The following is a 26,301-nucleotide window of genomic DNA, read 5'->3' on the forward strand; positions in this document are numbered from 1 at the left end:
AAGCTTCTTGGTACTTGAATGATTTACCATGATAATGATGGAGGAGCTGAACTTGGACAGGGGACAGTGAGGAAACCAGAGGTTAGCAGAGGCTTGACGCTGTCCCTCCCTCAGGCTGGGATGAGCAAGGGGAAAGGAGGTGACGTCACCTGAGCCCTGGTTTGTGTGTCACTTGGGAGAATGGAAACTACAGCATTGCCTGATCAATAAGACCTGGGCCAACAGGCTTCAGGAGACCCAAGCTGCAGCAAAGTGAGACAGAAGCAGTGTGTTCTGAACCCAGTAGGCAGCCAGTTATCCCTTAGAGACTCTTACCAGTGCCTTGGGAGTTTAGGAGACAGGCTATGGGAACACTGAATATGGAGTCGTAATGGAAAAATGAGGTAGAACACGGAGCAATGGAGCCTAGGACACCACAACTCCAGGAAGGACACAGAAGCCTCCTGCCTTCATCGCACCCTTACCACGCCGCCTCTTCAGGGTCTGCCTGGAGCCGACAAAGAAGCCTTCCACAACTCAGCATTTGCTCTTTCCCTCTCCTGTCTCCTGTGGCCCTCCACACAACTGCCAGGTCCCTCTTCCTCTGACCAAAGGAAGTGCCAGCATTCAAACTTCCACCATAGAGTGCCAGGCTGTCTATGCTAAGCATAGAGACGCAAATGTAAGCCTTACTATTCGTGTGTGTGTGTGTGTGTGTGTGTGTGTGTGTGTGTGTGTGTGTGCGCAATCACTGGCACATTCATGAGTGTGCACACATCCATACCTCCACATGAAGGTCAGAGGTCAGTCTTGGCTATCTTCCTCAACCATCCTCTACCTTACTGTTCTTTTTTTTTTTTAAGTTGCCTCCAGGTTTGTTGAAAGCATTATGGAACAGAATATACTCAAATGTCTCCTAATGGTGTGTTGAAATTCATCCCAACTGTAGGGTGTGTGTTGAAGAGACTGCAGGTTGACGAGACTGCCAAAGTCCAGAAGTTGCAGCAGTTCCTTGGTGTTAGGATCTGCTCTCATGATCCAGGGCTGATACCTCAGGAATGTAATAATCTCTCCTCTCTCTCTCCTGCAGCTTGATACCTCTCAGAAGACCGTTGTGTATCCACTTCATCAGATGGGCGATGGAGCCTGCTATCTTACTGAAGAGTTTCTTGCTGGTGATACGGGCGATCTCCTCACACACGTGTGTTGGTGTGGAAGTCACTAACTACTCAGGCATGTGTATAGTACTTCTCCATGATGATCAGGGCCACCTCTTCAAAGACTTGGTGCAAACTTGGCTTGCGTTGGAGGGCTTGGGTTAAAGAGTTCACCTTATTTTTTGAGATACAGTTTCTCAGTGAATCTAGAGCTCACCAACTTGGCAGCCCCAAGAATCATCTGTCCTGGGCTGAGGAGTGGCATTCTTTGCTGCTTCTTTGGGACCCATCAGCCTTTGATGTAGAAGGCTGAGAAAGACCATGAAACAGGATGTGGAAGACATCAGCTAACAGTCTCAGACACATCACACTCTTGGTTCTGAGAGGGCCTATGACTGATAGCTATGTCCTGATGAGCCGGGAGTGCCTTCTTGTCTGTGATCTCCCAGCAACCTCACTGTGGACTGGGTACCCCTGAGGCTGAGAGTAATCACAAACCCAGAATCTTAATGAACACTGTGAGATTTGAGCCTGTGTGACCTCAGGGTCTCCCTTCCTGTGGTTTCTTCTTCAGGTCCCTCAGTTAATTCTTGCTGCAAATGCACTTCTGCCTCCTTCTTACATCATCCCTTCTTCATTTCTCCAACTGCTCTGCAGGGAGTGCTGCCCAAACAAGCCCCTCCACATTCAGCTCTCCTAGAGCCACCATGTGTGGCGAGCCCAGTCCTGTATGAGGTCATCCCTGTCCCACACACCATGGGAGAAACCTCTTCTGTCCTCCCAGGTTAGGCAGCTGTTGGAGCCTTGTGGGACTTCGCCACAGCCCGGCTTCTTCTCGGCCATATTTGCCTCCATCGCTGTCATAAGCACTGAGCTAAGCACGCATGCCAGCCTGCAGCCCAGAGACGCCCGTTAGCAGCAGTTGAGCGGAGTAGTCAGTCTGGGGTAGTAGATGCCCAGAGAAGGAGGCTGTGGACATGCAGCCCTTGAAGTTTCTAGAAGTACAAATGAGCAGGAAATTCATCGTTGAAGGGGGAAACCGTCTGTGGTAGCCACCCTTAACCCCGAGGAGACGCAAAGCAGCGACCCCAAGGGCATCAAATACTGTGACAGAAGTTAGTTCTAGAACCATTACACAGTCTGGTCCTCATCCTCTAAACCTCTCTGGGTCTTGAGCTCTGCCAGGTGTCTGATTAAGATGATGTTACTGAAGAATTGGGAAAGGCTGATTCAAGAACCATCTGAAAGAAGCAGGCGTGTGCTGAAGCGCCTGCCACTGAAGGAGCCCCGTGCCTTAGAGATCTCAACACATTATTCTCCCTCTTCAGGGACACAGACGACGGCCCAGAGAACATCGGCATTCCACTCAGGGTCTTCCCAGTGCAGCACAGGAGGCGCCTTGTCACTGAACAGGGCCCGTATCCAGTTCTTCTGGGAGTCTGCCAGAGGGCAGAGTGGTACCAGAAGCTTCTGCTGAGCTGAGACTTAGTGTGCATGAAGGCCAAGGATGGTGTCCCTGGGCACTTGTGGTCGCCCTTATGAAGGCATTGGCTCTGCTTTGTGCTGTCATTCCTTCTTTCAATGAGGAAAAAAAGAAAAAGAGAGCAAGAAAAAGGCTTATTCAGCAATTCTTCGGAAGGACTCAGCTATTAGAAGCCAGAAGAAAATGGCAGGTTAGAGAGTCTAGCAACATCCACACTCCCTTCCCTTCCTCCCCTGCTCCCTTCCCCCACCCCGTGTGTGTGTGTGTGTGTGTGTGTGTGTGTGTGTGTGTGCGCGCGCACGTGCACACATGCTCTGTCTCACATGTGTGAGATAGGCATTGTCATGTAGCCCTAACTAGTTTGATCTGGTATTCTTCCTGTCTCTGCCTCCCTAGCGCTGAGACTATAAGCACGAGCCACCACACCTAGCTGTTTCTAGGAGTGGTTGCTGGTCCTCCTGCCTTTCTTATTCCTCCTCCTCCTCTGTGTGTATTGTGTGTACATACGTGTGTGTGTGTGTGTGTGTGTATTCGTGCACATACATGGGCACAAACCTTGAGTGTCTTACCCCAGAACTTGGTTCAAACTGCCTCTTGAAACAGCATCTTTCACTGGCCTGGAACTCACCAGTTCAGCTAGGCTGGTTGGCTGGTGAGCCAGGAACCCAGTCCCTGCTTCCCCAGTTCTGGGACCACAGACTTACTCTACCACATCTGACATTTTTAACATTAGTCCTGAGGATCAAACTCAGGTCCTCATCCTTACAAAGCAAGTACTTGACTGACTGAGCCATCTCCCCAGCCCTCTTCCCTGACTTCTCACATTTACCTAAGATCAGAACGCAAGGAAAACATCACAGTGGTGGAGACAGCCCAGTCAGACAGTGGGAAAGCTGATTGGGAAGCCACAGCTCTCAGAGCAGCTGAAGTGATGGCCAGGCGTCTATTTTATCAAACATAGTCGGGGCCCCTCTCTAACAGATACCATTTGAGCCTGTGTTTTTGCCAATCCAGAGATGTCCCAAGGCTAATCCAGAAAAAGAAGTGGACTTTGCACAAGACAGCAAAGGTGAACGGGTGTGCAGTGGCCGGTACAACATCCAGTGGTATCTTCAGCTCTGTCTCTCTGGCATAGAGCCAAGCAGAATGGGTTTTTCAACTCCATCTTCCCCTGCCAAGTTAAAAATCAAGCCAGCAGCATCACAGAAAGGGAAAGGGGGCTTCTCTGACTCCAGAAAAAAAAAATGAGAGACAGAACTTCTCCACAGCAAAGTCAGTAGCTGGCAGAAGCATCTGGCAAACTAGGTATTGGGTTTGACCACAGCAGGTTCCCACTGCCAATGGGAAAACATCAAAGAGGACCATGCAGAAAAAAGCAAAATGACATGGCTGGCCGGCATGCCACCACCGATTTCCCGTCAAGGATTCTCCCTGTTGCGGAGGAAGGCTTTGGATGGGAACCAAGCAGTGCAATGTGCCGGCCTTCCTTCACTGAATGGTCAGTTGCACAGTGCATTCCCACTGGGCCATGTGCTCCTGCTGGGTGGCCACGTGCTGGGCTCTCTTGTGGCTGTGTTATGCTTGGCACACAGCGGATAGCAGGAAGCTGTCGGCAGATGGGTGAAGAGGAGTAAACCCCTCTGTGATTTTCTCAGCCTACGCCCACCACCAGTGACTCAGGGGGCTTGGTTCTCGAGGCAATTTGATTTGGGGCTGGACTTTTTAGACACCCATATCCAAGAAAGCACCTGTACCAAAGGCTAGCGGGAAGTGAAAACTGGAAGGGGAAACCCCAAGCAGTTAGAATAGCCGCTCATGGCTGACAGGACAGGGAACACTGAGCAGGGAAGGGACCAGTAACACAGTTTTGTAAGATTTAATAAAATGTGTAATTGACCCTTATTCGATTTATTTGTGTGACAAAAGAAAAGCTGTTTGCTAATGAGCAAAGCTTTACTCTCCAAATTTCAGATCATAAATTCATTCCCCCCCCTTCCTTGATAGTTTGGCACATTCTTTAATGGCTTGGTTAAAATGATTATTAATCCTAAATTAAATATCCTTGGTAATGAATCCCCAGGAGCCAAGGAAAATGACCCTGCTCCCACTTCATCTCCTCCACGGGTACACTGCTATTTTCTCCCTCTAGTTCTACCGTGAACTAGATTAAAGCAGGAGAAACATCTTGGTTAGAGAAAATCATGAGAACATCACAGTGAAAAGCCATCACTGTTCAGCTCTGGGGTGAACTTCCCACTAAAGAGTTTGTTTTAAAATGAAATAGCAAGTGTTTGTGCTAGCTGGCTACCTCATCTGTAAGGTAGGATGATAACTGGTTCATAAGCTGTGGGGTTGATGGCAGTCCAGGGCTTAAAAGAGCTCCATATTCACAGTGAGTATCGTTTTCTGGTCATCGCTGGCCATATGTCATCCCAGGCCACTCAGGGAGCACTGGCATGGCCTCAAACAACATTTTTAAAGATTTCTCAGCAATATTCAATTTGAATGGGCTCCAAGAAGTACTTTTCCATGAGTAAACACACATTTCCTTTTCTGAACAAAATCTAGGTTTAAAAATTGTGTGTACACGTGTGTATGTGTAAGTGTGTAAGTGTGAGTGTATATGAGTGTGTGTTGAGTTGTGAGTGTGTGCGTGTGTGTGCGTGTGTGTGTGATCATGAAACTAAGTTGGAGGTTTTAAGAGGGGACAGGGAGCCTCCTCGGGACTGAGGGACGGGGGTAGAAAACATACGTGCCAAGCAAGCAAAGAGGGGCACCTGATGGAAGGAAGAAAACCAGCCAGGGAGGGGAAGGGGTGGGAAGGAACTGAGACTGGACTGTAATATTCTATACAGATGGAATGTCAGGATGGAGCTGTTGCTCTTTATGTTAATGTCAAGAAATTAATAAAAGTAATACCACATTATGATGGTACCCTTCCATACTTGATAACTGACACTTCCCCTGCCCCCATCAACTTCTTTAGGTTTAAAACACAAGCAACAATGGCTGCTGTGTCCAGCCATGGCCAGCTGGCCAGGCATGTAAGGGGATAGTCCTGCATTCCATCCTACCTCTCACAAGTGATGGGAACCACATAGAAAGAATACAGCTACTCTGGGCTCTGTGTTTCTATTTAAGAATTCCACCTTCTTGGCAGTGGCAGTAACAAACCACACAGAACTGAGGGAGGCTATTCCATTTCCACCACAGGACCGTGGCCGTGGTCGTGGCCTCCGTCACTCATAGTGCACGCGTGCACGTCCAGAGACAGCGCATTTCCTTTCTGCTTGTGCTTCTGTCCAGTTGATGAGTCCAGCCCTTAACCTCACCTTGGATGACTTCCGGCCTCATTAACGGGCTTTTCGGGTTCTCTGTCTAACTAAGCCCTATTCTTCTTGCAGAATTCTCAAGTTATTTCAATACAGGACCAAAACCACCAGTAGAATGTAAGAAAAGGGAGAGGCTGAGAGGAAGAGGCTGGGATTTCTGGGCAGATTCGCTGTGAGCTGGAAATGTGTGCCCTTGGGTTCCAGTAAAATCTGTGTCACTCACCCAGCAATCTCCGGGGCAAACTGGAGATGGTGAAACGGGCAATTTTTATATTTGTCCGGCTCTGGGTGTTCTTGCAGCTCAGTTCAGAGAAATCCAAGAGGAATGGTTTAATCAAATAATGTTTTATTTTCCTCATGTGACTAAGAGTCCAGATCCATGGCCTAGAGCTAGCGGTACAGCTGCCTAAAAACCACCAGGAACCCAAGACCGCAACACCCTGAGTTTCTGTAGATGATACAGATGCAATCTATGCTTTTACCTGTTTTTGTTTTTGTTTGTTTGTTTGTTTGTTTTTAAGACAGGGTCTCACTCTGTAATCCTGTCTTGGAACTTGCTATGTAAACCAGGCTGGATTTGAACTCATAGAGATCCTCCTGCCTCTGCCTTTCAAGTGCTGAGATTAAAGGTGGCCCCCGCCATGTCTAGCTTTTACCTTTTTTAAAAAATAAAAAGTCATGTAGTAACTGTTTTGAATTTGCTTCTCAGTGATAGAACAGTTGCTGGTGTCTGATGAGCCAAAGGGAGAGGAACCCTTGGAGATGTCAATGAACCCCAGGGGGGAAAAAAAAAAAACCTAAGAAGTGAAAAAGTGAATACTATGAACACCACGGTTGGCCAGGACAAGCAGAGATAGACTTTCTGAGTTAGTCCTCTCATCTCTTCTAATTCTCCCTGAATACGTGACCCATAGCATCGGGAGCGTCACAGAGTCACAGCAGATGTCTACAGTTGGATCTGTGGCCAAACCTGCTGCCTTGCTGTGACTCAGGCCCCCCACTTCCCGCCACCACCACCCCCATCCCTTGTTCCTGAGTGTCTGGCCAATTCCAGGACTGCTAGACCTGACCACCTTTCTCATACAACTTTCTCAGGCTGGGACCCTTCCCGCCGTAGGCTCTAGTTCAAAGTGCCTGGTTCCATCTAAAGTCAGAGGCCACCACAAGCTACAGAAGGTGTTCTAGGGTGACTGTCATTCGTCACACAAACAGAACACTTGAGAAGAAGTGTAAATCATACAAGAGCAAGGAGCACCAGTGAAGACAGTGAAGTGTCTGTGTGCAGTGGAGGGAATTCATCCAAGAATCAAAGCACAGGGGTATTTGACACCAGGCATCCAAGACCTTGGAGCCCTTCACAGCTTTTGATTCTATGACCCTGCCTCTGAATCACTGGGCACTACCGCGGAGTTGAAGGTTTGAAAAATACGAGTGTCTTTGCCACAGCACTGGTCAAAACAGGAAGGACTTTACTCTGCTGATAGCAGGTTCAGTAAATCATGGCTCCACTCTCGACAAAATGCCAGGAATTACTGAATTTTTTTTCTAAAGAGTTAATGGCATATTGTTAAACAGAGAAAGATCTAGACAATATACTATGAGTAATCCATTTTTTCATTTTTAAAATATTTATAAAATGAAAACTGCAACCGTATTCTCTACCTGTTAGAAAAGACAGGAAGTGGGCAGGAGCTGGAGAGATGGCTCTATGGTTAAGAGCACTGGCTGCTCTTGAAGAAGACCAGCGCCAAGCACTCACGTGGAGGCTCACAATCAGATGTAGCTCCAGCTCTAGGGGATCCAACGCCCTCTTCTGGCCTCTGTGGGTAATGCATGCAGGTGCGCTCACACACGCGTACATACAAAATAAAGATAAATACTTAAAAACAAAACAAAAACAACTAGAAGGATATATACATATATAAGTACTTGTGGCTTCCCCTTATTTGTTTCAATAGTTTCTGATGATAAACACATTATAAGAAATGATAGGGACCAGTGAGACGGCTCAACAGGCATAGGTGCCTGCTGCCAAGGCTGACAACCTGAGTTCAGTCCCCAGTGGAAGAGGAGAACTGACATGGGCAAGTTGCCCTGTAATCTCCACATGCTAGCCACGCTCTCCACATGACACACATTCCTCTCACACACCTGCACACAACTGAACAAATGCAATTTTAAAAAGATAAATTACAAAGCAACCTTAACAAAAATATGTTTAAATAAACACACTTGTAACATATGCTTTTACGTGAAAACAACTTAGATGGTTTCTCTGTGTTTCTACAATTCCCTCGACTATGAAAAGAGCAGTGTTTGGGGAACATTCTCTTCAGTCTGGGAGCTGATTTTGAGGAAACAAAGCTTAGTGTCTGGTTTTGCCAAACGTGTTTTTCCTTTTAGTACACAAAGAACCAATTTTGTACATAAGATCATACTTTTTATAAAGAATTTTTAAAAGGAAAATAAATTGTCTTACACACCATGCAAAATCGGCTTTTGGAACTGCACATTGGGTGTTTGTGTTGCAGCCTGGGTTTGTGTCCCCCTAAACTTCGTTCGTGGGAATCCTGACCCAACAGGAATGGTTCTAAGAGGCGATGGGGCACCTGTGAGCAAAGCCTTCATGAGTGGTGTCAGCTATGAGATCCTGGTGAGCCTCTTTGCAGCCCACACCCTGGAGGAGGCTCTCCCCTACCCATGCTGGCACACGGAAAGAGGGGGCCTTTTAGCTTCAGTATTCATTACAGTAACTCAAACTCACTAATGCATACTAAAACTTACATATTTCAGCAGCAAAACTGAGTCCCCTTTAGTCCTCAGGACCCCAGATGACAGAGGCTCCAGTGGCTGCCACCGGCACCTGGTTAGCATTAGTAACCAGGGCAGCTTTTCCCAGGAAGGTACTGACAACAGCATCAAACTTCCTGATTATCAGAGAATCATTGCTGATGGCCCAGGCCAACACTCAGGTGGGAATTTGTATGCGTGGTTTCGTTTATGCCGCTTTCCGGTTCCACTTTGCCACATGCTGCTCTGCTAATCCAGGTGGGTGAAGGTCAGAGAGAGAGCTCAGAGGAGGAAGCAATGCGTGGTGACAGCCGTGCAGCCATGTCTGTTGTAGCCCCCAGCCCTGACTGGGGGTGCTTCTCTGTAGCATCTTCAGGACCAGTAGCAGGTGCCCACCACAGGCGGTGCCCACCACTGGCTCAGCATTGGCAACACCTCTTAGAGCCTTTGCAATCACTTCTTGGCAATTTCTCTAAAAAAAAAAAAAAAAAAAAAAAAACGAGCTTCTACATTCTTTTCTCTTAAAATGTTAAAGATTTTAAACTATTAGTATGTTTAAAATCTGTATTGTTACTTTGTGTTATGTACACATATGTGTGTGCGTGTGTGCATGTTTGTGTGTGCATGCATGTGTGTGTGCATGTGCCTGTGATGTGTGTGTGCCTGTGTGTGTGAGTGTATGCATGTATTCGTGTGTGCCTAGGTGTGCACATGTGTGTGTCTGTGTCACGGTATCCATGTGGAGATCATAGGACAATTGTTGGTCTTTTTTTTTTTTTTTTTTTTTACAGTTGATTCTTTCTTACTATAGATGCTGAGAATAAAACTCAGGTCATCGGACTTTCATGCACGTGTTTTATCCACTGAGCCATCTTGCCTCCCCCTCAGTCCATGATGGGACCATGAGTGGTATACCATAACTCACACAACCACGTTTAGGGTATTTATATTCCAACATTCTGGAAACTGACACTTTTATTCTAACACCCTTGCAAGGAGCTGGAAACCCAAGCTGGAGAATATGTCACCTCCTTTCTGCCTCAAATGGTCACTGCCATTAAAATGGGGCAAAACCAAAGTTAAAGGGCCTGGGGCCACTGCGGGGGTGGGGGTGGGGGTGGGGGTGGGGGTGGGGGTGGGGGAGGGGGAGGGGGAGGGGGAGGGTCGGTCTTAGAGGGGAAAAGTAGGGCTTGCAGAAAATAATGAAAGGCTGAAGAGTTTGGAGCCTGAAAAAGAAGTGAGGGCTGTCCCACATGGATCTCGAAAGACCAGGCACCAGGCAAGCAACTTTGGCACCTTAGACTGCAATTCCTATTACAGAGACATCATTGAAAACATTACCGTCCGTAAATATGTACAACTACTGTCGTGTCAATTAAATTTTTTAAATTAAAAATAAAAACCACCAAAGGCTGATTTACACTTAAGATAAGGAAAATTGGCAGAAAGTATTTCTGAAGGAGTAACCCAACCCCCAATAGGCTCCTCACTGACTTCTGGTGGACAGAGAAGCTGGAGGGGGTTGTTTTTCTCTCTTTCTCAGGAGACAGTGTGGGTTTCCCCTGTTCTGTGGGACAAAAGCAATGACAAGTCTGGAAGACTGGGGATGCCCAATGGTGAGGACAAAGAGATCAGTTTGATCCTGAAAACCCACACACAAAAGCTGGCACCCTGCTGTATTTTGTGATCCTTGCACTGAGGAAGCAGAGACTAAAGGAGGAAGGAAGGGAGGGAGGGAGGGAGGAAGGGAAGGAGGAAGGAGGAAGGGAGGGAGGGAAGGAGAAAAAGGAAGGCAGGAAACAGTCTGGGACAAGAGTTATAATGAAATAGTAGGGTCTCTAAGTCTCCCTACAGAACCACTCCAGTCAGCCCCCAGTCCATGTTTATTGAATCAAGCTTCGCCTGTACTTTTGGGCATCTTCTCTGCAAGTTTCCCAGCTGGAGAGCACTTTGCAGTTTTGCTGAGCCAATGTACACGCTCGCTCGCTCTCATTTCTCTCGGCAACCTTCTGGGATTTGGATCAGCTCTGAGGAATCAACCAGCATTAGGAAGTTCTGGGGAAGGGTGTGAGGTAAACCAGCTCTGGTGTGCTGTCCTGACTGGAGTCTGAACCAGCACCCAGCTGGAAGGCCTCCCCCTGACCTGACCTGAAAAGGCAATGAAGAGGCTCCCGAGTTGGTGAGACTCACTTGAAATGTCTTTCTGAGGAAACAGAGTTTGAGATGAGCAGCGAGTTGGCAGGGCTGCCCGACTAAAGTTCACAGTGATTTCTGAGTCACACTTCTTGGCTTCCTGGCTCATCGTCTCCATTGCCTACTTATTTGTGAGACACACACTTCTCTGGAAAACACTGTGGATAACACATTCGACACTAATGTAGACACTAATGATTTTAAGTCTCTCCAACCAAATATGAGCGTTTCCCTGTGGTACAAATAAACCCATTGGCTGCCGCGGTGGTTTCTTTCCCTCCCCCCACACCACCCCATAAGCTGTTTGGAATTCTGTACACTTGTTTTCTCCCGCCCCACCCCCCCAAGTCTGACTGTCTTCACAAATGCAGGGATATGTCTTGGGGGAGGGTATGCTCTAGGAACTTACTGGGGGAGGGAGGGGTGACAGACAAACATCCCCAGTCACAGGTAAATGGGCTGGCAACTCTTGAGTCTGAATTTCACAGGTGCATTTCACAGTGTCTCCATTCGGTTCTCCTATTGGATGTCACAGGGTTTTTTTATTTTGTTTTGCTTTGTTTTTCTTAAGTGAAACAGCACTGACTAAGAGTACGGCAATAAAAAAGGGCCAATCCCTTGATTCCCGCACCGTAGGGCAGATACTGAGTTCAGCTGGTGTCCTGAGGGCTCGGGATGCTATGTCTAAATAGCAAGGGAGGATAGCAGTTTCTTGATTAATCAGTGAAAGAAGTGCTCTGTTGGTAAACAAATAAAGAAAGCACATGATGTTCTTCCGGGGAGCCTGAGCTCAATTCAGATCATTCATGGGGAGCAGTGGGCTTACAAACAACAGTAATGACAGCTTTAGAGAATCAGACACCCTCTTCTGGCCTCCAAAGTCAGAAGTTACATATAACCTCTGTGTGTGTATGTGATGATATATTTATATATTATAATATATAAATATAATAAACATACTATATAGGACAATATATTTATCTATTACAATATATGTGTAATAAATGTGTTATATATAAACATATATTGTATATATGGAATACATACAGCACTAACTTTCCTTCGGTTTAGGCAGGAGTCACACTCTGACATCTTGCCCTCCCTGCCTTTGCCACCACTGAACCTATCTTCTTCTGCTGTTTCAGGAACTGGGGTGACAACATTACTGGACAGCCAGTGATTTCGTTCTTATGACATGAATATTAATGACTGTTGAGTCAGGAAGGCAGTTGCATCTTCTCATCTTTTAGTAATTGCCTCAAGTTTTCCCACTCACCTCATGACTTCATTAGATCTATAAAATGTCTGAGGATAGATAAGGTTTCCTCAGTGGCCACACAGGGAGATGCTCTCTGTGTTCTGTTGTCTCCCCAGCCATCTCTCCTCATGTCATAGGCTGAGTGTAGACTCACCCAGGTCTCTCTGCATGGCCATTCTGGTTGGTGTCTCTAACTTGGATCTGTCTTCTTTCTCTTGATTAAGCATATCCTGCATTGGTGCCTCAGTAATGGCTGCTGAGGAAGCAACTTTTGACAGTATATTCATCTAAAAATATTTTCTTTTAAGCTTGGTTAGTAACTTGAAAACATAGGTTCCTTGGTTTGAAATGGTTCTCCTCATACCTCTGAAATTATTTCCTGTCATCAGGCATCTGTTATACTTTTGAGAACTCCAGCATCTTTATGCACCCAGTGCCTGCTGTAGAAGGTCATTTTCAACATTTTCTTCTTTCTTCTATTCTTACTGCCATCCAGAACCTATATGACAGGCTCCAAGGCCACCTGATCCTGTTACTATGTACCAACTTAATGGCTCTAAACTTGATTCTAAGGGCCAGAAATGGGCTGGGTTGGGCCCTCAACTAAGGAGGGGGGACTTTCAGTTCAAATAAAACTTTGTCCTTGATTTGGATATAATAGCTTTTTTTTTGAGATGTGAAATATCTAAATGTTTATGGTCTTGGTCTCTGAAACTTATTCTTAATGTTCAACAAAAATAAGTGTAAATAATAGTGATAAATATGAAAGTGAAATATAGAAAAAGTATGAAAAAATATATAAACATGACCTAGGTGTCTAACAACAGAGGAGTGAGCAAGAAAATATAGTATACATACACAATGCAATTATTTTCACTCACAAAGAATCAGGCTATGCTGTTCACAAGGAAATGGATACAGCTGATAATAATCATATAAAATAAATTGTGTCAGTCTCAGAAGACAAATAACATGCTTCTCTAATTTGTGTTTTCTAGACATGATAGATACACAAACCCATACATGTACAAAGGACATAAGAACATAGTAAAGTTGTTAGGGGTGGGGTTCAGTGGTTAAGAGCACTGGCTGCTCTTCCAGAGGACCTGGGTTCGATTCCCAGCACCTACATGGCAGGTCATAACCACCTGTAACTCCAGTTCTAAGGGATCAGACACCCTCTCTTGCCTCTGTGGGCATCAATTAAGCATGCAGTATACAGACATACGTGTAGGCAATACCCTCATACATATAAACATAAGTAAATAAATAAATAATACATAAATAATCTCACGACGGTGGCGAAGGGTATCCTGCATGTAAATTTGGAATGCCTTCTGTTCTTTATGAAATGTTAAAGTGGTCCTTGACTTATAGAACATTGCATATTAAATCATGGAGTTTGACTTCTTCTGAGACTAGCCACGTGTGGCACCACACATTCTTGCCGTGCTGGGCAGCCATAGCTAAACACAGCTCCAAGTCACAGGACCCTGTTACCGAGCCTTGCCGGTTGGTGTACAAAATGCACTGTTGGCTTACGGTGTTTTCAACCTTTGATTGGTTTATCAGAACATCCCCGTGGTACATCAATGAACTTTTGTCTACTGTAACCCACTTCATTTCAAAATGTCGAGTTTCATGTTATATAAATCACATCTCAATAAAAACATTTTAAAAGTTCAGTGGGCAGCTTGATTTGTGGACGAACTTACTATATGGCAGTATGGTGATAACTCAGGGGTTCAGAGGGCCTCCTGCTCTTCCAGATGACCTGAGTTTGGTTTCCACACTTCCTACAGGAGCGGAGTATTTCCCCAGTTCTCCTGGGCTCCTATGGCACCTTACACACCGTGTGATCTAACAGTTGGCACAATCTGTGGTGGCTGGTTGCTTCTCCCTTGTCAGTCCCCATGGAATTGCATGCTTTAAAAGCCGGAGTTTTGGTTTGTTAGCCCCAAGCACAAGCCTCTTATATAACGAGATCTCAAGAAATGTTTGCCTAGGGGAGTTTCTATTTCTGAGCCATTTTAATGTTGCCAAGCCAGCAGGGTTCTGTACTACTTGGAAGGGGGGGGGTGTTAATATTTTATTGTTTGTTAATTTTTATTTATTTATATTTGTGTGTGAACATGTGTATGTTTGGGGGTCTTTTGTGAAGGTCAGAGGTGAACCATGGGTGTTGTGGGGGGGGGCATTGTAGAGGTCAGAGGTAAACCATGGGTGTTGTGGGGGGCATTGTAGAGGCCAGAGGTGAACCATGGGTATTGTAAGGGGCATTGTAGAGGCCAGAGGTGAACCATGGGTGTTGTGGAGGGCATTATAGAGGCCAGAGGTGAACCATGGGTGTTGTGGGGGGCATTGTAGAGGCCAGAGGTGAACCATGGGTGTTGTGGGGGGCATTGTAGAGGCCAGAGGTGAACCATGGGTGTTGTAAGGGGCATTGTAGAGGTCAGAGGTGAACCATGGGTGTTGTGGGGGGCATTGTAGAGGCCAGAGGTGAACCATGGGTGTTGTGGGGGGCATTGTAGAGGCCAGAGGTGAACCATGGGTGTTGTGGGGGGCATTGTAGAGGCCAGAGGTGAACCATGGGTATTGTAAGGGGCATTGTAGAGGCCAGAGGTGAACCATGGGTGTTGTGGGGGGCATTGTAGAGGTCAGAGGTGAACCATGGGTATTGTAAGGGGCATTGTAGAGGCCAGAGGTGAACCATGGGTATTGTAAGGGGCATTGTAGAGGCCAGAGGTGAACCATGGGTGTTGTGGGGGGCATTGTAGAGGTCAGAGGTGAACCATGGGTGTTGTGGGGGGCATTGTAGAGGTCAGAGGTGAACCATGGGTATTGTAAGGGGCATTGTAGAGGCCAGAGGTGAACCATGGGTATTGTAAGGGGCATTGTAGAGGCCAGAGGTGAACCATGGGTGTTGTGGGGGGTATTGTAGAGGCCAGAGGTGAACCATGGGTATTGTAAGGGGCATTGTAGAGGCCAGAGGTGAACCATGGGTATTGTAAGGGGCATTGTAGAGGCCAGAGGTGAACCATGGGTGTTGTAAGGGGCATTGTAGAGGTCAGAGGTGAACCATGGGTGTTGTGGGGGGGCATTGTAGAGGCCAGAGGTGAACCATGGGTGTTGTGGGGGGCATTGTAGAGGCCAGAGGTGAACCATGGGTGTTGTGGGGGGCATTGTAGAGGCCAGAGGTGAACCATGGGTATTGTAAGGGGCATTGTAGAGGCCAGAGGTGAACCATGGGTATTGTAAGGGGCATTGTAGAGGCCAGAGGTGAACCATGGGTGTTGTGGGGGGCATTGTAGAGGTCAGAGGTGAACCATGGGTGTTGTGGGGGGCATTGTAGAGGCCAGAGGTGAACCATGGGTGTTGTGGGGGCATTGTAGAGGCCAGAGGTAAACCATGGGTGTTGTGGGGGGCATTGTAGAGACCAGAGGTAAACCATGGGTGTTGTGGGGGGCATTGTAGAGGTCAGACGTAAACCATGGGTGTTGTGGGGGGCATTGTAGAGGCCAGAGGTGAACCATGGGTGTTGTGGGGGGCATTGTAGAGGCCAGAGGTGAACCATGGGTGTTGTGGGGGGCATTGTAGAGGCCAGAGGTAAACCATGGGTGTTGTGGGGGGGGGGCATTGTAGAGGCCAGAGGTGAACCATGGGTTTGCTTTGGGACAGGTTCTCATGTTGACCTGGAACTTAGCCTAGCTGAGTCTAGCGTGTCTAGCCCCAGGGCTCCTCCTGCTCCATCTCCCCAGGGTTGGGATTATTGTGTACAGTGCCATGTTCAGCTTTAATGCGGGGGGGGGGGGGGGGGGAGGTGTTAGGGATCTGAGCCCAGGCCTTCATGTTGTGTGGTAAGCTCTTTACCTACTGAGCCGTCGCTCAGTCCCGGGAGCAGATGTTGTTGCTGAAACCTATCTGGGGAGATTCCATAAAGCGAGGGTGTCTTCTCGTCATGAAAATAATAAATGTTACGGGCAGCGGGGAACGGTGTGACTCCGTCCCTGTGACTGGCAGCTGTTCACCCACCACATTCTCATGTGAACTCCAGCAGTTGGTGGCACTTCAGTTTGCAGGACAGAAAAACAAAAAGACAGAGAAGAACAGACGAGCAGTCCCAGTCCCTGTTAGATTATAAATAAAGTAGCATGACCAGACTGTCAATTTGGAAGACAATGCCGGACTATAAAGAATTGTTCAAGAAGCCCAAGTGTGATGGGGGAGGAAGACTCCCACGGCCACAGGGGTCATCTGGTGCTCAGCTCTGGACAAACTTAAACCTCTCTCCTGGTAGCTTTCAACACAGAGACCAGGCTCCCTGTACACCCAGGTTCACCGGGTTCTGGTCCTCCCACGTTTGTGAGTGGCTTCATCGTGTATTAGGCACATAGGGCTGCCATCCCCCTCTCCCATTGTCTTCTCTCTCCCTCCGCCCTCCCTAGCTCTGGCTCCTTCCCAAGTCTCCATGAACATCTGGAACGATTTTTCCATTGTTCTTGATCTAAGTTTGAAAAAAAAAAAAAAAAAAACCTCAGAGAACTTTGCTAAGTACCGTGTCCTTTAATGTTTACGCCGACTCGATTTCAGACATTTCTCTTCCTGTGCCTCTGACTCACGTGTACCTGACTCATCACATGGCTTTTCTTCCCTCCATCATCTTTTTTTTACTTTAAAAAAATTTTTTTTTAATGAGCCTTTGCAACCTGGAACCTGGGATAAACCTCACAATCCTAGTCAGCATCACCTACCTTTTCTCCCAAGAAGGTGGGTCCTGAACCAAAAAGAATATGCCTGAGACACGAGGGAACCAGGGTGCCTTTGCTTACCCCCAAAACATCAGCTATTGATATGGGAACATTAGGGTGTCTTTGAGAGTGAGGGGCCTCTTGGCAAGCTTGCCTCAAAGGTCTAGGATTTCAGAAACTTGACAGCACCTTCAGACAACAGCTTTTAGGTTCTTGTCTGGAAACTTCAAAAAATAAAATTTGTGAACCAGAGAGTGAAAGGGGGGGGAAGAGAGAGAGAGAGAGAGAGAGAGAGAGAGAGAGAGAGAGAGAGACTGACTCTTGTAGGAAATGGAGCACCATCAAATCACCAGGCTGCTATGCTAATCTGGGGCTCTTTAAAGTAGGTCAAGCACAGGACAGGGAGAGAGTGAGTGGGTGCCTTAGTCTAACCTGGTGTCCAGAGCCTCTTCTCTTGGTGCCTGTCACACAGTCACAGTCTGAAGAGAGTTTCTGATCAGTGAGTGGCCTCTAAGTCAGATCAAAAACTCAAGGAAGAGGGCTGGACACCAGGCTGGAAACAAGAAGTGTTTTACCCCTTTTCTCCAAAGGAAAACATTTCTGTGAAGGGAGGATGGAAGAGGGAAGCTCCCCAGGTGCAGCTACAAAATTAGCAAAGACCACACACGGGGTAAATAGTAAGCAATTGTAGGCATTGGGGTTGGAGTGGGGTTGGAGAAGACTCAGCTTCATGTCCAATCTGTCCTCAGTATCCTACCCGGTGTGAAGAGACATCTGTCCATCCGTCACGCAACAAGAATGCAGGTGCATTTTTTAAAACAAAGTACCTTGCCAACAAATAGTGGTCTTGAAATTGTTGACCTGATTTCTGAATCAAATCGTGCCCCACAAAGAGTGAGCAGGGTAGATTAAATTGTAATAAAAAGAATTAGTCTGCACATTGAAGACAATAACCAGGAATGGTTTTGTTAATGAGTGACTGGAGCCTGCGTCTCCTCCTGCCCTAACAGTTCTGAGAAAGGTTGTCTTATTTGGTTTATTATTTATTTATTTTTATTGGACAGATTTGTGCTCAGAGGGTCAAAGCCCCACTAGTAACACAAGAAACTTTATAAACTATAAGAAAAGAACAGGGTGCAGAGAGACAGACAGACAGACAGACAGACAGACAGACAGAGACAGACAGAGACAGACAGAGGTCGAAGGGTTATCTTTGGCTTCAGGTCATCCATCAGTTGACCTTTGGTACAGAAAGTGGTCAAATGTCCTCCAGATCATGTCAAGAATATGCATATATTGGCAGGAGTCAATAATTCAGAACTTGCCAGAGGTGAGATTCTTCAAGAATAGGAATAGCAGATGAGCCTGGGAAAGCACTGCCCGACTCTCCCTGCCCCGCTCTGAGCTGGCTCTCCTAGCTTGCATCCCTCCTCCTGACTGCTCCATTAATATTTGATGTCCTTAAGGTGGATGACAGCAAGCTCTCAGTAAGTGTGATGTACAGCGGTACCAACTGCTTCTACTTTTCTTTTTGTCTGAGTGTTTTGGGGATAATTGCCTTAGTGTTGCTATCTGTCCAACTTGGTGATGACCCCCATTTTACAGATGCAAACATGGAGCCTCAGCTGGCTCTAGTAACTTGACCAAGGCAACAGAGTCAATGATCTCAGACTTTCCAAGTGGAAGACCATGTTTCTGATGTCCCATACCTTTCTGGCTGGATTCAGGGGGTTGCCTGCTGTTACAGTGGAAGCTCTGACTAATCCTGATTTGCCCCCAACCAGAGAAGACTGGGTTTACTCCCTGCCTACTTCCTCACTGCCTTCCACCACTTGCATGAAGCTAAGCCGAAACAAAGTCTACTCTTGGGCTGCAGAGGTTCTAACACCTTGGCATATCCAGCTCCAGCTGGGTGAGATGGGAATGAGGTCCTGCCTACTCTTTGCCCCTTCTGGCTACTTGCTGTCCTCTGGGCACACTGAGCAAGATGAGGGAGAAAAGGAAAGATCAAAAATTGCCAAATTCTTCGTGCAGGCAGGTGGCATGCCTCTCAAATGGAGAGAGACAACTGTCTCAGCTCAGAGCACCGTCGGGAACATCAGCAACAGCCTAAAGGCAGCTCCAGAGCATGGCCCTGAACAGCAAATGAGAAAGAAGACAGAAAAAGAGATGAGAAAGAAGACAGAAAAAGAGAGGGGGGGTGGGTTGTGTAATGATCTGGAGTTCTCATTCGGATGATGGGCTCCTTAAATTTATCCACAGCGATGGGGTGATTAAGAGCTGCTGGTATCACAGGCTTTGGGAATGAGTCTAGCTGGAGCTAGGAGCAGGAGAGTGGTGTATCCAAGGAAGTTGGAGTGATGGAGGCTGGGCCTGCTGAGCAGAGCTGCCAGCACCGGGTCCAGAAGGCTGATTTCCGCCTTCTGCCTTCCGCCTCTGAATTCCAAAGACATCTAAGTGCTTCTTTGAGCTCTGTACTGCATCTGTCATGAATCTTCTGGCTCCTGCATCCTTTTAAAGGGGGGCGGGCAGGCGGGTGGAGAGAGTGCCGTATCCTGGCTGCTCTTTAATAACAGGGGTGGCTTGGTGAGTGTGTGTGAGTAGGAAGGACTCGAGAAGTGGCTGGAGCCATGGTTTCCCTAATTCTATTAGAAAGCCAGTGGACAGAGGGCTGTCTGCTGGCAGAGCCCAGAAGACGGACATTGTAGCTAATGAGCCTGTGATGAATAGGGATCTTGGGAGCCAGTCGAGTTGAAGCTCCAGAGGGATCCACGGCTGAAGTGGAAATTGTCCTTCAGGAGCTTCCTAGACCACAAGGCAAGGGTACCCAAATAAAGGGTCCTTTACCCAAATAGGGTACAAGGGTACAAGGGTACCCAAATAAAGGGTACAACAAAACCAAGCGGCATGTCTCAGGGGTGACACACGGGCTCTATATACCAGTGACAAGGTCCAGGCCCCAGCACACAGCCCTTGTCCAATCCCTGTTCATGGCACACTGGTGAACGTTTCATCAGTTCCTATTCTAGGAGTGGAGAAATACAAAGCACCTCTCTCTTGATGAGCCTCTCTCTTGGGGCTTGGGAAATGGCTCAGTCAGAAAAAAGGTTGAGCTCAAGAACCTGAATTCAGTACACTATGATCTACACACAAAGCTAAGCACTGTGGTGTGTGCTCGGAATCCCAGTAACGGCAAGCTGGCAAGCAGAGGCAGAATTCCAGAGCTTGCTAACCAGCCTACCTCACCTAGCTTACTTGGTGAAGTTCCAGGCCAGTGAGAGAGATCTTGTCTCAAACAAATGAGTGAAGGCACCCGAGGACCGACATCCAAGGTTATCCTCTGACCTCCACAGTCACACACACAGGCACACGCACACAAGCATGCACACACAGTGGCAGTGGAGAGTCATACTGCAACTGCGAAGGGGTGCAGTACAGGGAGGGAAGAGTTCTTTGAGCCATTTCGCAAACAGCATGTGGTATCCCGGCTCTGGCCCACTCAGCTTTGAAGAACTCCAAGTTTATTTTTATCTCACTCAAGTTCATGGACGTTGGTTCAGATTTATATTTTAAAAGGTCACTCTAGCAGAAGTGAATGGCGGGGTGTTGTAGGGCCAGCCAATTGAGAGAATCACTAGCTCTCTGTATCTGTGCGCATCTTCGCTTGCAGACAGCAACGCTTTGAAATGTTCAGGGGAGTTCTTGCATCTGGACATATACAGATGTCTCCCTAACAACACAGGATGACAACTGTGTTTTAGCTGTGTTAGCTGGGTGGCACCTTGCAAGTCACCCAGAGAAGACTTATAGCTTTGGGGAGGATTATGCTATGTATGCAAATTTGTAGGAGGGACTTGCACAATCATGGGATTTGGTATGCAGAGGTGGTACCAACCCCAAAAGAATCCAAAGAAGGATGAAATCTCATTCACAGCCACCCCTACCCCAAAGCAGCACTGCACTGTTTTAAAACGGTCTTGGGTTCACTACACACTGTAAAGGGCAAGGAGGTGGCTCAGCAAGTGAAGGCACTTTCCACTAAGCCTAGTGACCCTGTGCAATCCCCAGGAAGGAAAAAACTGGCTTCTGCAAGTTGTCCTCTGACTGCCAGACTCATGACAAGACATGTATACACACACAGATGCACATGCATGCTCTCATATCTAAGCAAATAAATGTAATGTTTTTCATGCATAGTGTGAACTCTGCGGGAAAGACTTTAACTTTTAAAAAAATCAGTATAATTGGTTTGTCAAGAGCTGAAACAGATCACAATTAGGAGTAACAGGCATGGTGTCCACCCCAGCAGCCCTTGGTCTGCAGGCTTACAACAACATGCAGATTTCCCTATTCTAGCATTGCCTTTCATATGACAAAGGCCTGGTTTCCCTCGACTGAGAAATCCCTGAGGGAAGGAAGAAAACCTTAGTCGTGTGTACATTCCACGCTGCCCTTCTCTAGCTTAGGATAGAAGCCAGGGAGTAGCAAGTGTCATCATGGATGGATGGATGGATGGATGGATGGATGGATGGATGGACAGAAAGACACAAGACACAGGGTATAGATTTCCTTATGGAAAAGGGCTTCATCCCCCAGCTGAGGAGAAATGGTGTTGAACATACCCCTGAGGGATCTTACTATAAAGGGAGATGCTGGGACACTTATGTACCTCACCCCATCCCTCTCTGGTTGGTATAACTGCCCACATTCCTCCACACCCAGTTCTTCCTGCATCTAGCCCAGTGACTTCCTGTGTGTGGGAGAAAGCCTCAGGCCTGTGTCAGCAACATCTGATCCAGGTGCACATGTAGCAGGCTCCTGGACATCAGAAATGCTTTGCCTCAGAGTGAGTAGATCCCTCAGCTCATTCCAACCCAGACAGGTGCTTTCTTTGCAGATGGCCAACAATCACTTGCTTTCTGAAGTGACATAGGCTGCCCGTGTCATAGTCTAGCAGGTGACTCACAGTCTCTGCTCCTCAGAGAGCAGTGCCTCTCTCTCTCTCTCTCTCTCTCTCTCTCTCTCTCTCTCTCTCTCTCTCTCTCTCCCCCATTGCTCAAGCTGCTATTGCCTGTATTCTTGTATTTCTTTTATTTCTTTATTTTATTTGCTTTAGTTCTCAGGCAGAGTCCAGGGTTTTGCATATACCAGGCAAATGCTCCGCCATCGAGCTACATTCCACAGCGAGTTATTACAGGATTTTGGATCACTGGTTGCATTGAAGGTGTGTCCACTAGTCTTAAGGGCCCCCTCGCCAACATGAAACCTCTAGAACACACTGGGTTGCAGCTGCTCTGTCCGACAAAGAGCAGAAGAGCTTTGAGGTGAAAGGAGGATGTGCCATCTCGCTTAAACAAAGCTGTATGGTTCTGCTGATGTTTCTCCGAGCTTAGATGGCCCTTCCAGCTGTAAGGAACATATACGAGGAAAGAAAGAACAATTCAGTTCAGAACAGGGAGGAGGAAGAGCTGTCCACAGCTGATAATAGAACTGCTGGGCTGAAAGTTTCCCATTGTTCTGCTTTTTTTTTTCTTTGCATTTTAGGAGACAATGGAGGGAGCTGGAATTCTTGTTGGAAAGCGAATTCCTTTTCCACTCTGAAAGAGAGCAGTGTCTTCTGTCTTTCTGATGTTCTTATTAAGAACTGGCTATCTGTATTCACCTGCAGGATCCTGAGCAGGAAGGATGGGCTCACGGGCACCAATCCCAGAGAACAAGGCCACTGTGTTAAGTCACAAATACTTCCCTGATCATTGGGACCAAAAACTAAGACCTTCGATGAGAGCCCAGCAGAGTAGGTCTGGACCAAACCTAAGTCCCTTCAGAAGGTAGTGGCTCTTTCAGGTCAAAAGAACATGGGAGAAAGCAGTGCAAAAGGTGCACAGATGGACTCCACATGAAGCCTGAAGGAGTAAGTTTGGGTTGGGGACCATTCTCAGCCTGTTCCCCAGAAGCTCAGAAGCATGAATCACAACAAAAGTTCATCCATGTAGTCTCATGCAGTTCAATCATTGGCTTGGGGGTGGGGTAAGGTTGGAGGATTTATGATGAGGGGGAAAAGTGGGGGCAGGTGAGTCTCTGATGGGCTGAGGCCAGTGTGAGCCCAGTAGCCAACACTCCTGACAGCTTCAGACACACCCAGTTTTCCATAAATGGTCTGTGTAGGTTTCCACAAGACCCACCCAGTAGAACAATCATCACTCAGAGTATCTTCATCTACGTTGTCACCGGCATCTATAAACACCCAGAACCGCAGTGAAGCAGGATGCTACCTCACCTTTAACACATCTCACTCAGTTTGCCATGGAAGATGGGCCCTTGAATTTAACAGCTTGTAGAAGTTCTCCCTAGAACTTCTCATCCATTAGCTTCTGGTATTTTAATTGTTTTTCAAATAACTATGCTGCTTGACTTCAGTGAGCCTCGTCATGTTGAAAAGTGAATCTGAGTTGTGTTTCTATGGCCTGAGTCACAACCAAGTAGAGAAACAAACAGGAGCACAGTGTTGAGTTTGTTAAGTTCAAATGGAGTAGGACCAGGTTTATCTTCACTGGGAGCAGTTTCCACCTTCGAAACTACAGAGCACAGAAACAAGACTCGGCATACTCTCAAAACTGGAGGTGTGTGCGGTGCCATTTCGTCTCTCGTGGACATTTGCTTCAGATAAGCAGCTGACTCAGTCATGTGGACACACTTCTGCACTACTCAGTACTCTCAAAATCTCCTCATGTGCCTTTTGATTTGCCCTTAACACTGACCCAGCAAGGGAAGGATGCCCACGTTAGAACGGGTGGGATGTGAAGAAGGAAAAGGAAGCCTGCAGGAAGAAATGACTCTCACTTAGCTGGTCGTTAGCCAACTTATTATGTCCCTTCCTGCCCTTGTTTCTTTGTAAAAGAAACAAAAAATGCACCTGGCTTTTGTGTGCACGTGTGTTGGTGCACCTGTATGCATGTGTGTGTATGTGTGTATGTGTGTATGTGTGTATGTGTCTTGGTGCATCTGTATGAGTATGTGTGTATGTGTGCATTTATGTGTAGATATGTTCATGTGTGTATGTATGTCATGTATATATGTGCATTTGTGTGTCTGTGTGGGTATATGTGTAGTTGTGTACGTGTACAGATATGTATGTGTTTATGTGTATAGTGTGTTTGTTTATATGTGTTTTATACCTGTATGCATATGTGTGCATGTATGTGTGTAGGCTTGTGTATGTATGTGCATATACATATGTGTATATGTTTGTGTGTATGTATTTATATGTATGTAGGTATGTTAGTGTGTGTTTGCACATTATTGTATATGTGCATGTGTGGGCATGTGTGTATGTGTATGCATAGTTATGTATGTATATATAGGCATATATGGGTGTATATATATAGGTATATGTATTGCTTATGTGTGTATATGTGCATGTATATATGTATGCGTGTGTATGTGTGTATGCATGTACATTTACATGGCAGTCAAGGGTTGATGTTAGGTGTCTTGTTCAATCTCCACCTTATTGTTGAGACAGTCTCTCACTGAACCTAGAGCTTGCTTAGAGTCTATTTGTCTCTACACCACAATACTGGGATTACAGGTGCAGATGTCTGGCCTGTTTCATGGATGCTGGGCGTCTTAACTCAGGACCTCATGCCTGTGCAGCAGACACTTTACTGACTGAGCCATCTCCCCATCCCCACCTTCTTTCCATCATTCTTTCCTTTGTCCTATAAGTTAGTCACACTGAAGGCAGCTTTGGCACTGGAGGCCTGTTACATTCTAGGTGTTGGCTTGCAGAGGTAGTTTTTGTACTGGGCCGGATGCAGCTTCAGTGTCCTATGCCTGTTCCCAGGCAACAAACAGAAACACTGAGACCCACCTCATTTTCTTGAGGATGCCCAGGCTGTACCAGTACTGAAGCTGGCAATTAATGTCTGCTGGGCTTTGCAGGGCCCCAGAGCCGGCTGCTCACTTGGGGTTCTGGCAGGATCCCATTGATGATTTTATAAACACGAGCTCCCTCCCCTCTTTCTCTTTGAATATTTGCTTATATACAGTTTCTCACTTTTCTTTCCATCTCCCCCCCCCCTTCCCACGTATACACTAAAATAACTCCCTTCTGCAGCATTGTGAGAGGGGGCTGCGGAAGCCTGTGGTCTCTTCCCTTAGCTGGCAAGCCGCCAAGCAATGGGGGGTGGATGGGGGGTTCTGGCCCCGAACCAAGGACACAATTATCGACATGCTTAGCATCGGCTCCTCCAAGGGCCCGCTAATGAGATAACCTGCCATGCAGGTCTTTTGCCATGCTCATTTGGGGGAGGAGGGGAGAGCTCGCTCTCAGGATTCCCTTAGAGCACTGGGAAAAGTGGAGTCCCTTTGCCCAGCCTGATGTTTCCTTTCGTTAAAACAAACGAACAAACAAAGGCACCTCAGCGTGCATATGTACCCCTAAGTCATCTTGTTTGCCCTGTCTGATGTTTCTAAGGAGTGAACCCATTTCCAAATTTCCAGACTGGCTGAAGTAGCTGCATACTGAACACATATCAGTGTCACCCAAAAGCTCACATGTCCAAAGGAGATGAAGTGCTCCAACTCTGAAATTAATCACAATCAGTTGTCTCTAAAGCCCTGGAGAAGCCTGCTTTCAGTGATGCAGCCTGTGATCGATGACACCTGAGGTCACACCTTCCTCAGTCTTCCTGCAACTTCTTCCTTCTTGGGCTGTGAAGACCAAAGCTCACGCCCAAGTGACAGGTCTGGCAATGTGGAAAACACCCACTGGGGACTCCTACTGTGTTTGCAGCAGCATCAGAAACTCTGTTGTTATGCATGCCCGTGCTCACAAAACCCAGGCTGCAGTAATGTCACAGGCAGGAATGAAGAACAGGATAGATGGACAGGTAGAGCCAGGTAAGGCACACACCTGCTAAGCTCTGTAGGTGAACTGAATTGCACATGGACATATGGCTGGGGGCTGCTAACAGCTGACACATTCCACCCCCCCCCCCCCAGAAAAGCCAAATATCTAAAATGTGACATGAAATCTCTGGTTTTTCAATTGGCGTTTAAATACATTTTGAACAACACACAAGCCCCATCATGTACCTGTCATGAGTTGGATCCTCCCTGTGGCCCTGAAGATAGTTGTCAAGCATGAATCGAGGCTTCCTGGGGGAATTTACTGATACCCATGAACTCCTCAGAGACCTTCCTGTTCACATTGTTCAGGGGAGAGGCTGAAGAATAGACCCACATTCTCCAATAATATTTCCAGACTCATGGCAGCTAAGAGACCTGCAGTGGGAGACTGCCTCTGCGTCAGCCTGCAATGACAAAGCAGCTAGTCACAGCTGAGCCAAAGATACTGGCT

General features: G+C 47.0%; 1 pseudogene; it reads right to left on the reverse strand.

Moving 5' to 3' along the window:
* Positions 1-884: 884 nt before the first annotated feature.
* On the reverse strand, positions 885-1,991 carry LOC117693244 (small ribosomal subunit protein eS17 pseudogene; annotated as a pseudogene).
* Positions 1,992-26,301: the final 24,310 nt, after the last annotated feature.

Source organism: Arvicanthis niloticus, chromosome 21 (genome assembly GCF_011762505.2).
Source record: "Arvicanthis niloticus isolate mArvNil1 chromosome 21, mArvNil1.pat.X, whole genome shotgun sequence".
In the NCBI taxonomy this organism is placed as follows: domain Eukaryota; kingdom Metazoa; phylum Chordata; class Mammalia; order Rodentia; family Muridae; genus Arvicanthis; species Arvicanthis niloticus.